Source organism: Otolemur garnettii, unplaced genomic scaffold (assembly GCF_000181295.1).
Source record: "Otolemur garnettii isolate 467f Iridium unplaced genomic scaffold, OtoGar3 scaffold00009, whole genome shotgun sequence".
NCBI classification, from domain to species: Eukaryota; Metazoa; Chordata; class Mammalia; order Primates; family Galagidae; genus Otolemur; species Otolemur garnettii.
This window is the reverse complement of record NW_003852404.1, coordinates 1,289,887-1,306,658: the sequence shown is the minus strand read 5'-3', so window position 1 is coordinate 1,306,658 and position 16,772 is coordinate 1,289,887.

Here is a 16,772-nt window from a genome sequence, read left to right as displayed (position 1 = left end):
GTCTTTGACTTCATAGATTCTGATTCCAACCAGTTTTTCTTCCTTTGTTCAGGAGCCTCTGACCAGGGTTGCTACCAGTCGGCCATCTTCCCAGAATCCCATGCTGGTCATTTTTATGTCTTCTTTTGAGGAGGGTCAATCAGGTCAATCAGATCTTCTGTCCATTTTTAAAATCAGATTATTTGGGTCTTTTTGTTCTGTTTTTCTTTTTGCTATTAAGTTATTCAGGCTCCTAGTATGTTCTGGTTATTAATCCCTTGTCAGATGGCTCTCATTGTATAGATTATTTCTTGACTTTGTTTATTGTTTTCTTTGCTGTGCAGAAGTTTTTAGCTTGATCTAGTATGTGTACTTTTGCTTTTGTTGCATGTGCTCTGAAGGTCTTACACAAAAGAACCTTTACCAAGACCAATGTCCTGGAGCATATCCCCAATGTTTTCTACTAGTAGTTTCATAGTTTCAGGTCTTATATGTAAGTCTTTAATCCATTTTAATTTGATTTTTGTATATGATGAGGGATAGGAGTCTAGTTTTATTTTTCTGCCTAGGTTTACCCAGTTTTTCAGCACCATTTATTGACAAGACTGTCTTTTTCCCATTGTATGTTCTTGCTACCTTTGTTGAAAATAAGTTGGCTGTAAATGTGTGCATTTGTTTCTAAGTTCTCCATTGTGTACCATTGGTTTATGTGTCTGATTTTATGCCACTACTATGCTGATTTGATTACTATAGCTTTGTAGTACATTTTGAAGTCAGGTAGTGTGATGTTTCCAGCTTTGTTCTTTTCACTTGGGATTGCTTTGACTATTTGGGGTCTTTCGTGGTTCCATATAAATTTTAGGATTGCTTTTCAGTTTCTGAGAAGAATGTCATTAGTTTTTTGCAATAGGTTGCATTGAGTATGTAAATTGCTTTGGGTAATATTGTCATTTTCACAGTATTTTTTCTTTTTTTCATTTTTTAATTTTTTCGTATAGCATAACTATGTACATTAATGCAATCATGGGGTACAGTGTGCTGTTTTCATATATATTTTATACATTTACATATACTCATCAAACTGGTTAACATAACCTTCATGTCATTCTCTTAGTCATTAAGTTAAGACATTCGTACTCTGCTTTTAGAAAGATTCATTTGTACCCTTGTAAGATAAACCATATAGGTGACCCCACCAATCACCCTCCATCCCCCTATCCACCCCCCTCACCTCCCCTCTCCCCCCCCCTTCCCATATTCTAAGGCTATAATTAGGTTATGACATTCCTATAAAAGCTATGAATTAATTTCAAAATAGGGCTATGCACATTGGATACTTTTTCTTCCATTCCTGAGATACTTTGCTAAGAAGAACATTTTCCAATTCCATCCATGTAAACATGAAGGAGGTAAAGTCTCCATCCTTCTTTAGGGCTACATAGTATTCCATGGTGTACATATACCACAATTTATTGATCCATTTGTGGGTCGATGGGCATTTAGGCTTCTTCCATGACCTAGCAATTTTGAATTGGGCTGCAATAAACATTCTGATACAAATATCTTTGTTGTAATTCGATTTTTGGTCTTCTGGATATATACCTAATCAAGGAATTGCAGGATCAAATGGCAGGTCAATTTTTATTTCTCTCAGTGTTCTCCAGATGTCTTTCCAAAAGGAATGAATTAATTTGCATTCCCACCAGCAGTGTAGAAGTGTTCCCTTTTCTCCACACCCACGCCAACATCTCTGGTTTTGGGATTTTGTGATATGGGCTAATCTTACTGGGGTTCGGTGGTACCTCAAAGTAGTTTTGATTTGAATTTCTCTGATGATTAAAGATGGAGAGCATTTTTTCCTATGTCTGTAGGCCATGCGCCTATCTTCTTTAGAGAAATTTCTATTCAAGTCTCTTGCCCACCCTGAGATGGGATCACTTGTTTTCTTCTTGCTAATACATTTGAGCTCTCTGTGGATTCTGGTTATTAAACCTTTGTCGGAGACATAGCCAGCAAATATCTTCTCCCATTCTGAGGGCTTTCGAAAGTCCAGTGGATGTTTTTAATCCTTTCACCACTGTAGAAGTTGGAGTTTGATCAATAGTTTCTAAGTTAGTTTACTTTTGTGGTGGAGGATTGCATGGGTCATTATGGAGAATAGGTCTGAGAATATCCAGGAGAGCTGGTTTAGTTATGGCAAATTTCTTCAATACATGGGTGTCATTAAAGTATTTAATTTCTCCATCATAAATGAAACTCAGTTTAGCTGGGTACAGGATCCTGGGCTGAAAGTTATTTTGTTTTAAGAGATTAAATGTCGATGACCACCCTCTTCTTGCCTGAAAGTTTTCGGCAGAGAGATCTGCAGTTATTCTAATATTCTTCCCTTTGTAGGTTATGATTTTCTTATGTCTTGCTGCTTTCAAGATTTTCTCTTTCATATTAACTTTGGTGAAGTTAATTATGATGTGTCTGGGGGGTGTCTTATTTGGGTTGAGTCATGCTGGGGTTCTGAAGCTATCTGAAATCTGAATTTCAGGATCTCTTGCCATATCTGGAAAGTTCTCTTCCATAATTTCATAAAGAAGAGCTTCTGTGTTTTGCGAAGCTACTTCGTTGCCTTCACGGATTCCTATAAGGTGAATATTAGTTTTCTCCGAATTATTCCAGAGCTCTCTGAGAGAATGATCTTTGCTTTCCATTTCTGATTCTCTTTGGATGTTTGGACATATTCAGAAGCTTTGTCTTCTACATCTGAGATCCTTTCTTCTGCCTCCTGCTCTCTGTTACCAAGAGATTCTACCATATTTTTCACATCTTTGAGGGCTACAATTTCTTGTCTTAATGTTTCAAAATCTTTGGTGGTTTTGTCTTTGAATTCGTTGAATTCTTGAGTGAACTTTTGGAATGGTCCTTGAATTTCTACTTCTATCTTTTCTTCTATTCTGTTTATCTTATTTGTGATCCAAATTCTGAATTCAATTTCTGACATCTCAGCCATTTGTTTATAAAGGGGATCTTCAGTTTCATCTGCCACATCCTTTCTTGGGGGTGTTGACTTACTCTGGTTATTCATATCACCAGCCACATCCTTTCTTGGGGGGGTTGATCTACTCTGGTTATTCATATTACCAGAGCTTTTCCACTGATTCCGCCCCATGTTTATTTTACCCCATTTGACTTTTCCCCTTGAAGTTTGTCAAGGACCCGTATGGTGTTACGGCCTGCGAGACTGGGGACCTGCTTGGTGTGGTGAGGCTAAGTGGCTCTGTCTTATTTTCAGCTGGTCTCCTTCCTACCCTAGTGATTCAGTTACTCTTGATTGAAGTCTGTGCTTTTGGTTGTATTTTTGGGGTTGCAGCTTGCCTTGGGAAGGTTGAAGTGCGCTCGTCAATCTTCTCTCTTGGCTCTGCTCCAAACCATCAGCTCCCTTGCTAAACTTCTGTCCTTTAAGCCTCCTTCTGGATGGGAGCTTCTGTAAAAAGCTAGCAGCAGTCCCCACAATATTTTTTCTTTCAGTCTACAAGCATGGAATATCTTGTCCCTTTTTTGTGTCCTATTCAGTTTCTTTCATCAATATTATGCAGCTTTCCTTGTCTAGATCTTTCATTTCTTTGGTTAAATTGATTGCTATGTATTTTGTATTTTCTGTAGCTATTGTAAATGGAATTGCTTTCTTGATTTCTTCTCCAGATTGTTTATTTTTGGCATATGTAAATGCTACCAATTTTTACATGTTAACATTTTTAGCAATAAAGTATTTTTAACTATGATATTTATATATTTTTAGACATAATGGTATTGTGCACTTAATAAACTTCAGTCTAATGTAAGCATAGTTTTTTATGCACTGGAAAACCATAAAACTTGTGTGAGTAGCTTTACTGCAGTAATTTTGAGTATTGCCTATAACTCTTCTGTACTTATTATTATTTTGAAATATTATAGGACTATGAATATTTTTGATTACATGCATTGATTTTTTTTTTGAGTCAAGGTTATAAGTGTGCCCATCATTCAGAAAGTGTTCATTGTACCTGTTAGGTAGCTTTTCACCCACCACCTTCTACACCCTCCCCCCAGCTTGATTTCCACTGAGTTTTACTTTCTTCTGTGAACATGTGTTTTCACCAATTGGTTCCAGTTTAATAGCAAATACATGTAGTGTTTATATATCCATTGTTTAGACACTTCACTTAGGATAATGGTCTCCAATTCCATCCAAATTGTTGCAAGAGGGATAAAGCCGTCTATCTTCATGGTTGAGTAATATTCCATTGTAAACATATGCCACATTTTGTTAAGCCACTAATGAATTGACAGGCACTTGGGTTGATTCTACATTTTTGCATTTTTGTGAATAGTGCTACAATAAACATTCACATGCAGGTGTCTTTTTAATAAATATGGCTCCTTTTTCTTTTATTAAATGTTCAATAGTGGGATTTCTGGATGAAATGATTGCTCTACTTTTAGTTCTTTGAAGAATCTCCATATCGTTTCCCATAAAGGTTGGACTGATTTGCAGTCCCACCAAGAGTGTATAAGCCTTAATTTCTCTCTGCATGCATGCTAGCATGTATTGTTTTTGGACTTTTTAATAAGACCTTTTCTAACTGGAGTAAGGTAATATCTCATTGTGGTTTTAATTTGCATTCCCATGATGATTAGGAATGTTGAGCATTATTTCACAGGTTTATTCACCATTTGTCTATTGTCTTTTGAAAAGCTTCTGTTCACATTTTTTGCCCACTTTTTTTTTTTTTTTTTTGGAGACAGAGCCTCAAGCTGTCATCCTGGGTAGAGTGCCGTAGCATCACAGCTCAGCAACCTCCAACTCCTGGGCTCAAGGGATTCTCCTGTCTCCACCTCCCAAGTAGCTGGGACTACAGGAGCCCTCCACAATGCCCAGCTACTTTTTGGTTGTAGCCATCATTGTTGTTTGGTGGGACTGGGCTGGATTCTAACCCACCAACTCAAGTATATGTGGCTGGTGCCTTAGCCACTTGAGCCACAGGCACCCAGCCATTTTGCCCACTTTTTGATAGCATTGTGTTTTTTTCTTGCAGACTTGCCTTAGTTCTTTGTGGATTTTGGTTATTAGCCCTTTATCATATGTATAGTTTGTGCAGCTTGGCACCTGTAGCTCAAACGTCTAGGGCACCAGACATATACACTGGAGCTTATGGGTTCAAATCCAGCCTGGCTCGCCAAACAACAATGGCAACTACAATCAAAAGATGACCGGGCGTTGTTGCAGGTGCCTGTAGTCTCAGCTATTTAGGAGGCTGAGGCAAGAGAATTGCTTGAGTCCAAGAGTTTGAGTTTGCTGTGAGCTGTGATGCCACTGCACTCTACCCAGGGCAACAGTTTGAGACTCTTATCTCAAAAAAAAAAAAAAAAGATGTATAGCTTGTGAATGTTTTCTCCCATTCTGTAGATTGTCTGTTTGCTCTGTTGATTATTTCCTTAGCTGTGTGAAAACCTTTTAATTTAATCAATTCACATTTATTCACGTTTATTTTTGTTGTTGCTGTGATTGCCATTGGAGTCTTCTTCATAAATTCTTTCCCTTGACCAATATCCAGAATAGTTTTGACAGCCTTTTCTTTAATAAGTTTTTCATGCCTTATATTTAAGTCTTTCATCCATCTTGAATTATTTTTTGTGAGTGATGAGAGATATGGATCCTGTTTCTTCTTTGTGTGGTTATCCAATTCTCCCAGCACCATTTACTGAATAGGGCTCCTTTTCCCCAGTGCATATTGCTGTCTGCTTTGTTAAAGACTGGTTGACTTTAGGTAGATGGTTTTATGTCTGAGTTCTCTGTTCTCCATAGATCTATGTCTCTATTTCTGTACCAATACCATGCTTTTTGGGTCACTACAGCTTTGTAGTATAGTTTGAAGTGTGGTAAAGTGATGCCTCCAGATGTGTTCCCTTTGCTTGAGATTGTTTGGCTATTTCAGCTTTTTTCTGGTTCCAAATGAAGTGTAGAATTATTATTTATAGGTATTTGAACTATGATGTTGGTATTTTGATGGGAATTGCATTGAGTTTGTAAATCACATTGGGTAGCATGGAGATTTTAATAATATTGATTCTACTGATTCATGAGCATGAGACATTTTTCCATTTGTTTATCAGCACTTTTTTTCTTTGGTGTTCCATAGTTCTCTTTGTAAAGATCTTTTACCTGCTTGGTTAAGTATATACCTAGATATCTTATTTTCTATGTAGTTATTGTGAATAGTATCAGGTCTTTGATTTGACTCTCAACTTGACTATTATTTATGTATAGAAATGCTACTGATTTCTGTACAATGGTTTTGTAACCTGAGACTTTGCTGAATTTATGTTTCAATTCCAAGAGTTTCTTTGTAGAGTCCTTGGGGTTTTCTAGATATAAGATCATATTGTTGACAAAAAGAAATAGTTTGATCTCCTCTTTCTTGAATTGGATATCCTTTATTTCTTTCTGTTGTCTGATTGCTCTGGATAGGACTTCTGGCACTATGTTGAACAGGAATGGTGAGGGTGGGCACACTTGTCTTGTTCCAGTTCTTAGGGAGAATGCTTTCAACTTTTAGCCATTCTGTATGATGTTGGCTGTGGGTTGGTCATATATGACTTTTATAATTTTGATATAAGTTCCATGTAGTATTTCTTTTTTATTGTTGTTGTTGTTTCCTTTCCTGGGTTTTGGTAATGAGGTGATGCTATTTTGGTAGAATGAGTTGAGGAGGATTCCTTCCTTCTGCATGCTATGGAATAATTTCTGCAATATGGGTAGCAGCTCTTCTCTGTGTGTCTGGTAAAATTCAGCTGTGAATCCATCTAGATCAGGGCTATTTTGTTGTTGGAAGATTTTTTATTACTGTTTTAATCTTATTGCTTGTTATTGGTCTGTTCAGAAGTTCTATTTCTTCCTGATTGAATCTTGGGAGGTTGTGTATTTCCAGGAATTTGTCCATTTCTTCTATGTTTTCAAATTTATGTGCATAAAGATTTTCATAGTATTTACAGATGACACTTTGTATTTCTATAATATCAGTTGTGCTATCTCTTTTTTTAATTTCTGATTGTGGTTTTTATTTTTTATTAAATCATAACTTTGTACATTGATGCATTTATGAGGTTCAGGGTACTGCTTCAATAGACAATGTGAAATGCTTACATTCAACTAAGTAACACATCCATCACAAATATACTCATTTCTTAATAGCTTTGAAATGTACCATTGCATCATGGACATTAGGTGAGGTCCCTCCCAAAACCCTCCCTCCTCCCATATCCCCCCTTTGCTCCCCTCTCTCTTTTCTTCCCTTCTACTTTCTGGACTATAGTTGTTTTGCCATTCATATGAGTGTGTAGGTGATTATATATTGATTTCATAGTAGTATTGAGTACATTGGATACTTTTTCCCCCATTCTTGAGATATTTTATTAAGAATAATATGTTCCAGCTCTGTCCAGGTAAACACAAAAGATGTGAAGTCTCCATCTTTTTATGGCTGCATAGTGTTCCATGGTGTACATATACCACAATTTGTTAGTCCATTCTTGAGTTGATGGGCCCTTGGGCTATTTCCATGTCTTGGCTGTTATGAACTGGGCTGCAATAAACATTCTGGTGCAAATGTCTTTATTGTAAAATAATTTTTGATCATCTAGGTATATACCTAGTAGAGGAATTGCAGGATCAAACAGTAGATTTACTATTAGTTCCTTGAGTGTTCTCCAAACCTCTTTCCAAAAAGGTCGTATTACCTTGCATTCCCACCAGCGGTATAGAAGTGTTCCCTTCTCTCTGCATCCACGCCAACATCTGTAGTTCAGGGATTTCATAATGTGGGCTAATCTTACTGGAATTAGATGATATCTCAAAGTGGTTTTGATTTGCATTTCTCTGATGATTAAGGGTGATGAGCATTTTTCATGTGTTTGCAGACCATGTGCCTGTCTTCATCAGAGAAGTTTATGTCCAAATCTCTTGCCCACATAGAAATGGGGTTAAATTTGTTCTTTTCTTATTGATTAGTTTGAGTTCTCTGTAGATTCTAGTTATCAGACCTTTGTTGGAAGCATAACATGAAAAAATCTTCTCTCATTCTGAAGGTTGTCTGTTTGCTTTACTTACTGTGCTCTTGGCTGTGCAAAAGGTTTTTAGTTTTATCAGATCCCACTAATGTATTTTTGGTGTTGCTTCAATTGCCTGGAAGGGTCCTCCTCATAAAATATTCTCCCAGGCCAATTTCTTCAAGTGTTTTCCCTGCACTCTCTTCTAGTATTTTTATAGTTTCAAGTCTTAAGCTTAAATCTTTTATCCAGTGAGAATTTTTGTTAGAGGTGAAAGGTGGGGGTCCAGTTTTAGTTTTCTACAGGTCACCAGCCAGTTCACCCAGCACCATTTGTCTTCTCCCCACTGAATATTTTTGATAGGCTTGTCAAAGAGTGAATGATGATAAGTAGCTGCGTTCATCTCTTGATTTTCTATTCTGTTCCATGAATCTACCACTCTGTTTTTGTGCCAATACCATGCTGTTTGATCACTATAGATTTATAGTATAGCCTAAAGTCTGGTAACATGATACCTCCTAATTCATTCTTATTTCTGAGTAATGTATTTCCTATTTGAGAGTTTTTCTGATTCCATTTAAAATAAAGTAGTATTTTTTCCAGTTCTTTAAAATGACAATGGTGTTTTAATAGGGATTGCATTAAATCTGTAGATTGCTTTGGGAAGTATGAACATTTTAACAATGTTGATTCTTCACAGCCATGAGCATGGTATGCTTTTCCATTTGTTAACATCTTCAGCTATTTCTTTTCTCAGAGTTTCATAGTTCTCTTTATAGAGATCTTTCACATCCTTTGTTAGGTAAGTTCCCAGATATTTCATCTTCTTTGGCACTATTGCAAAAGGAATAGAGTCCTTGATTGTTTTTTCAGCTTGACTATTGTTGGCATATATAAAACCTACTTATTTGTAAGTATTGATTTTGTATCCTGAGATGCTGCTGTATTCCTTGATCACTTCTAAGAGTTTTGAAGTTGAGTCCCTGGGATTTTCCAGGTATAAGATCATATCATCAGTGAAGAGTGAGAGTTTGATCTCCTCTGACCCTATTTGGCTATGCTTGATCGCCTTCTCTTGCCTGATTGCAATGGCTAAGACTTCCATTACTATGTTGAATAGCAGTATAGAAAGTGGGCATCCTTGCCTTGTTCCTGATCTGAGTGAAAATGTTTTCAATTTTACTCTATTAAATATGATATTGGCTGGGGGATTGCTGTAGGTGGCCTCTATCGGTTTAAGAAATGTCCCTTTTATGCCTATTTTCTTAAGTGTTGTGATCATGAAAGGATGCTGGTTATTATCAAAGGCTTTTTCTGCATCAATTGAAAGAATCATATGGTCTTTATTTTTTATTTTATTGATGTGATGTATTATATTTATAGTTTTGCATATGTTGAACCAACCCTGTAACCCTAGAATAAAACCAACTTGATCATGATATATAATTTGTTTGATGTGTTGTTGAATTCTGTTTGCTAAGATCTTATTGAATATTTTTGCATCAATATTCATTAATGATATTGGTCTATAATTTTCTTTCTTTATTGGATCCTTTCCTGGTTTGGGGATCAGGGTGATATTTGCTTCATAGAATGTGTTGGGAAGTATTCCTTCTTTTTCTATGCTTTAGAAAATATTGTATAAAATAGGTACTAGTTCCCCTTGAAAGGTTTGATAGTATTCGGATGTGAAGCCATCTGGTCCTGGACTTTGCTTTTTTGGAAGATTTCATATTGTTGATTCTAGTTCAGTGATTGATATAGGCCTATTCAAGATTTCTAATTCTTTCTGGTTGAGTCTAGGAAGGTGGTGGGCTTCCAGATATTAGTCCATTACCTTCAGATTTTCATATTTCTGGGAATAGAGATTTTTGTGGTAATCATTGAGGATTTTTTGAATTTCTGAAGTTTCTGTTGTTACTTCTCCTTGATCATTTCTGACAGATGATATTAGAGATTTTATTTTTCTATCTCTGGTTAGGTTAGCCAAAGGTTTATCAATTTTGTTAATCTTTTCAAAAAACCAACTTTAAAAAAATAAATAAAATAAATTAAAAAACCAAGTTTTTGTCTCATCGCTCTTCTGAATGATTCTTTTGTTTTCAGTTTCATTTAATTGTGCCCCAATTGGGGGTATTTCTTTTCTTCTGCTGGGTTTGGGGTTGGAATGTTCTTCCTTTTCTAGTTGCTTGAGATGATTAAGCAATTGAGCTGTTGGCTTCCTCTTTTTCTGTTTTCTTAATGAAGGCTTCCAATGCTATAAATTTCCCTCTTAGGACTGCCTTTGCAGTATCCCACAGGTTTTGATAATTTGTGTCTTCATTATCATTTTGGTCCAAAAATTTGGTGATTTCCTTCTTAATCTCATCTTTTACCCAGCTTTCATTCAGCCTAAGATTATTTAGTTTCCATGACTTTGTTTGAGTATAAGGATTCCTGCTGCTGTTGAGTTCAACTTTTATTCCATGGTCATCCGAGAAGATACCAGGAATAATTTCTATTCTTTTCAATTTGGTGAGGTTAGACTTGTGTCCTAAGATATGATCAACTTTGGATGATGATCTGTGGGCTGCTGAGAAGAATATATATTCAGTTTTATTAGGATGAAATGTTCTGTAGAGGTCTGTAAAGTCCATTTGTTCTAGGGTCAGGTTTAAGTCTAATACTTCTTTGTTTAGTTTCTTCTTGGAGGATCTATCCAAAACTGTCAAAGGGGTGTTAAAATCTCCAATTATTATAGTGCAGGAAGATATCAAGTTGTCCATATCCATTAGGTCTGCTTTATGAATTGGGGAGCATTCTGGTAGGGTACATAAACGTTAATTATCGAAATCTCTTCATGTTGGGTATTTCCCTTGACAAATATGTAGTGCCCTTCCTTATCTTTCCTTATCTTTGTTGGTTTAAAGCCAATTGTATCTGCTACTAAAATGGCAACCCATGCTTTTTTCTGGTTTCCATTTCCCTATATTATACAACTCCATCCCTTCACCTTAAGACTATTTTTATCATTTAAGGTAAGGTGAGATTATTGTATACAGCATATATCTGATCTGAGTTTATGTATCCAGTCAGCCAGTCTGTGCCTATTTAGAGGACAATTTAAACCATTCATATTAATTGAGAGAATTGATAAGCCTGGTTGTGTTTTGAGTGTCATGATTTTCAGATGTCCGGTGAACATTTTCAATCCTTTCACCACTGTGGAAGTTGGGTTTTATTCAAAAATTTCTGGGTAAGTTTACTTTGTAGGTAGAACATTGCACTGGTCCTTGTGGAAAATGGGTCTGAGAATATCCTGGAGAGCTAGTTTAGTTATGGCAAGTTTCTTCAACATGTCTAAGTCATTAAAATATTTGATTTCTCCATCACAAATGAAACTCAGTTTAGGTGGATACAGGATCCTGGGCTGGAAGTTGTTTTGCTTTAGGAGACTGAAGGTCGATGACCATCTTCTTTCGGCTTGAAATGTTTCGGCTGAGAGATCTACAGTCATTCTTATACTTCTCCCTTTGTAGGCGGTGCTTTTCTTATATCTGGATACTTGCAGAATTTTCTCCTTTGGCCAAAAACTGCAAATAAAATAAAATAAAATAAAATAAAATAAAATAGAAAGAAAGAAAGCAAAGAGAAGGGCTGAAGCCCCCTGGGGAGGACAAAGGTAGATGGATGGTGGGTAAAGAAGCAATATGGTGCCTGCCATCTCAGCTTGGGTATGCAGTGGCAACAAGCAACACCAAGGGTGCTGGCAGCCTGGTGCTTTGTCTTCAAGAAGCTCCCAGTTCACTGGAGGCAGCTTCTTTTGGGCTTGTAAGGGTTAAAAGGCTTTCCAGAAGCTTGGGGGCCACTGATTTCCCAAGATGTGAGGAAGGAGAGAAAGAAACTGCTCCACTTATCCTTTTTGCTGAATTCCAAGCCTCTTGGTGGTTGGTATCTGTTGGTTCGTGATCCTTCTTGTTCCTCTCCACAGTTTCTCCCCATAGAATCTCTCATAAGTTCTGGCACTTTCCCCGTGGAATTACACCCACTCTATGTTTGTTTGTTTGTTATTTTTCATCTAAAACTTTCCTTCTTTCTGAGATGATCTGGTTGCTGGTGTCTCTGGTCTGCCATCTTGCCTCCCTATCTTGCATGCTAATTTTGTATCCTGTAACATTACTGAATTAATTTATCAATTCTAACAGTTTTTTTGGTGGAGTTCTTTAGATTTTCTAAGTATAAGATCATGTCCTCTGTGAACTAGGATAATTTGACTTATTCCTTTCCAGAATGAATTCCCTTTATTTCTTTCTCTTGCATAATTTCTCTGGCCAAGGCTTCCTGTATTACGTTGAATAAAAGTGGTGAAAATGTACATCCTTGGCTTGTTCCAGATCTCCAGAGAAAAGGCTTTCAATTTTTCCCCATTCAGTACAATGTTAGCTGTGTGTTTGTCACACATAGCCTTTATTATTTTAAGGTATGTTCCTTCTATGCACTGTTGATGGGTTTTATCACAAAGGGGTGTTGAATTTTACTGAATGACTTTTCATCCTCTACTGAAATGATTATATGGTTTTTGTTCTTGGTTCTATTAATGTTATGTATCGTGTTTATTGATTTGCATATATTGGATTACCCTTGCTTCCCTGGAATGAATCCCACATGATATGAATTATCTTTCTAATGTGTTATTGAAATCATTTTGCTAGTTGAGGATTTTTGCATCTATGTCAGTCTATGTCTTTTTGGCCTGTAATTTTATTGTTGTTGTTGATATTATTATATCCTTGTGTGGTTTGGGTGTTAGGTTAATGCTGGTCTCATAGAATGAATTTGGCTATATTCCCTCTTTTTAATTTTTTTAACAAGTTTGAGTAAAATTCATATTAGCTCTTCTTTAAATATTTTTTTAGAATTCACCAGTGAAACCATCAGGTCCTGGGCTTCTCTTTCTTGGGATTTTTTTTTATTATACCTTTGATTTCATTACTAATTATTGATTTATTGAAGTTTTCTATTTCTTTATGTTTTAATATTGGCAGGTTGCATGTGTCCAGAAATTTATCCACTTCTAGGCTTTCCAATTTGTTGGCATATAGCTGTTTGTAATAGTCTCTAATGATTCTTTGTATTTCTGTGGTTTCAGCTATCATGTTTGCTTTCTTTGTTCCTGATTTTCATTTATGTGGGTCTTCTCTATTTTCTTTTAGTCTAGCTAAAGGTTTGTCAATTTTGTTTGCCTTTTTAATAAGTCAACTTTTCTCTTTGTTGATCTTTTGTATTAGTTTTCTTCATTTCCATTTCATTTATTTCTGCTCTGATCTTTATTATTTCTTTCCTTCCATTAATTTGGCATTGGGTTTGTCCTTGCTTTTCTGGTTACCTGAGGTGCATCATTAGGTTGTTTCTTTGAAGTCTTTCTCCTTTTTTGATGCAGGTGTTTATTTCTATTAATATAAACTTCTCTATTAATACTGCTTTTGTTGTATTCCATGGATTTTGATATGTTGTATATCCATTTTCACTTATTTCAAGAAATTTTTAAATTTCTTTCTTAATTTCTTCATTGACTTATTAGTTGTTCAGGAGCATATTGTTTAATTTCCATGGTTTGGGTGCTTTCCAAGGTTATTCTTGTTATTGGTTTCTAGTTTTAGATGTGATTTCTAATATTTCAAATTTGTCTTCAGGAGAATGTTTCATATGCTGATGAAAAGAATATGTATCCTACAGCAGTTGGGTTAAATGTGTTGTAATGTCAGTTATGCCTACTTGCTCTAGCATGTAGTTTAACCCCTATTTTTTTGTTGTTGCTGATTTTCTGACTAGATGATCTGCCCATTACTGAGAATGGGGTGCTGAAGTCCCTTACATTATTGCATTGCAATCTATCTCTTTCTTTAACTCTATTAATGTTTGCTTTATATACTTTGGACACTGGTGTTGGGTGCATAAATATTTATAATTTTTACATCCTCTTAATCAGTCTTAGCTCACTAGTTTGTCCCACCTTTTGGAGTGATTGACAAGCTGGTATTCTATAGTAGGTTACATTACAGGCTGATTATATAATAGCTTCCCTTTCTACGCATGCTTCTTCCCCTTCCCCAGAATCCTTCATGAAACGTCCACCTATGCTATGCTAATCAGATGGTAATGAGCTCTAGGTCAGTTAAAGGTCACTAGGAGCTCCTTGCTACATATGTGCCTATCAGGGAATAGTTCCTAGTTGCAATTTGGTTCCTAGATCCAATTTGGTTTCCCCCTTCCACATTTAGCCACTTCCTTGCTGCCTATTTACTCTCCATCAGACCTAACACTCTCTTCCTTTCTTTTTTCTTTCTTCCTCCTCCTCCTCCTCTTCTTCTTTTTTTTCTGACTTGTTCTGTCACCCAGACATCTCAGCTAGAGTGCAGTGGTGCAATCATGGCTCCCTGAAACTTCAACCTTCTGGGCTCAAGTGTTTAAGTGATTTTCTCTGGTAGTATGTTTCAATGTGTTACTTTTTAGTTTTGGCAAATATGTTACAGGTTTTTGTATTGTGGTTACCATGAGGCTTACAAAAACACCTTATATATAGATGAAGTCATTTTAAAGAGATGACAACTTATGTTAGATCACAAAGAAGAGAATGGAAACAGAGATCTAAGCTGTCCTTGGACACAGCTGGAAGCCAGAAGGGAGCCTAGTGGAGGAAAGACAGAGTCATGGCTGAACTCTTTAAAGACGCAAGTAGATTTTCTATCTGCCTGAATGATGTTGATAATCCTGAGCACCCAAAATATGAATACCTCCCCTTTCTCTGATTCATGTACTCACTCCAGAAGGAGCTCCACAGAGAGAGTTAGGTGTGTCCCCTCTGCCCTAAGGTGTCTCTGAAGAGTAACATCAGGCCCACTGTCCTGCTGGGAGAGCTGGAGTACAAGGTCAAGACCCTAGAAAACCAGCTGAGAGATGTGGTACAGATTAATCCCAGAATGAAGTCCCAAGTGGATAGGACCTTGGATGTGGACACAATTCAACAACCATCTCATTTGTGATGACCTAAGGAAGGTTCACTGTGGGAGTTTCCAGCAGAATAGATGTAGTGAATGTTATTCAAGGCTCCCTGAGTGTTCTGTGAGGAATCCAGAAATAGCCTGTCCTCCAAATCATCCTGGGCAAGGGCATAACCTGTGAGCCCAGGGTCATATCTGTAGGAATCTCCTTGTACTCATGATCAGAGACAAAGTCTCTACTGCTCAGTAGGAAGATACAGTAAAGCAACCAATGATTTAAGAATTATATCGATTAGGGAAAATGAAGCTTCACTTATGCTGCATTGTCATGTTCTTCTCATTGGGACTATTCTTTATATTTTTTCCAATAAATATTCTCAACTTAAAAGAAAAAGAATAGAAACAAAGAAACAATAAAATAACTTTACACTTTAACTCTATCTGCCCCCCCCATTTTGACTTTAAGTTATCTCAATTTACTTATTTTATTTTGTCTCTTAGTGAGAAATCTAAAATAACATAATGGCTTTCATTATATTTATGTCGGGTGGCACTACCTCAGACTGATAAAAAAATTCTAGGGGCAGGAATATTTTATCACTGACACTGTTTAGAATTTCCAGTGCAAGGTAAAAGCAGACTCATTTTTAGTTGGCTTTAATTTTGTCTTTAAATTCCCTATAAACAATGCACCTACTTATTGCTTGCACTTGAGACCTGAAGTTCCCACTGCTCTTCCATTGACAAATCAAATCAAATCAGTCTAACTTATACTACAGGAAAGCCCTCATTCTTGCCCACAGACTGCAGTTGGGCATTCACAGTTCTCTCATGGGGTCCTTGGCCCCTTTTCTCTACTGTCTCCTTAGTTTCCTGCCATTCTTATTTTCATTTTCAGATTTTGTTAACATCGTCCCTTCTTCTTCTTCTTTTTTTTAAGAAACAGACTTTCACTTTCCCTTTGTAGAGGGCTGTGGCATCATAGCTCACAGCAACCTCCAGCTCTTGGGTTTAGCTGATTTTCTTGCCTCAGCCTCCCAAGTAGCTGGGACTACAGGTGCCCACCACAACACCTGGCTATTTTTTTGTTGCAGCTTGGCCAGGGCCGGGTTTGAACCTGCCACCCTTGGTATATGGGGCCAGCGCCCTACTCACTGAGCCACAGGCACCGCCCAACATTATCCCTTCTCACCCCAATCTTCCATCCAAAATGCTAGAGCATGTGTCACTCAAGACTTTCCTCAAATCTTCCTCTAAAACTTCAGTCCTCAGGTATCTTTTTTCACTCTCTCCCCTGTTTTCTCTGACTTGATGAGGCAAACTCTGTCTTGCTATTTATTTGAGTATAGAAGTGGTACTCAAAAATGTTATTATTGCATATGATTCATCATTAATTGATGCTCAAAAATTGCTCAAAAATGTTATTATTGTATATGATTCATCTTTCCAAATAGTTGAGAGGTATTTAAATAGCTGGGATTTACGTTTTTTTGTATCTTAGTGGTGCCTGGCACAGTATTATGTCATTTTATATGTTCAATAGAGGCTTGTTGAATGAATGAATGGCATCACAAGCTAGAGTTATTTAGATTAGTTCATATGTAACAAAAAAAGAAAAAAAAAACAAAGATTAGCTCATATGTGAGTGACAGACCACCCAAAATAAAACATTTGCACAAGATAGAAGCTTATTATTCTGTCATATAAATGTCTGGGCAGGTGGCACAGACCTCT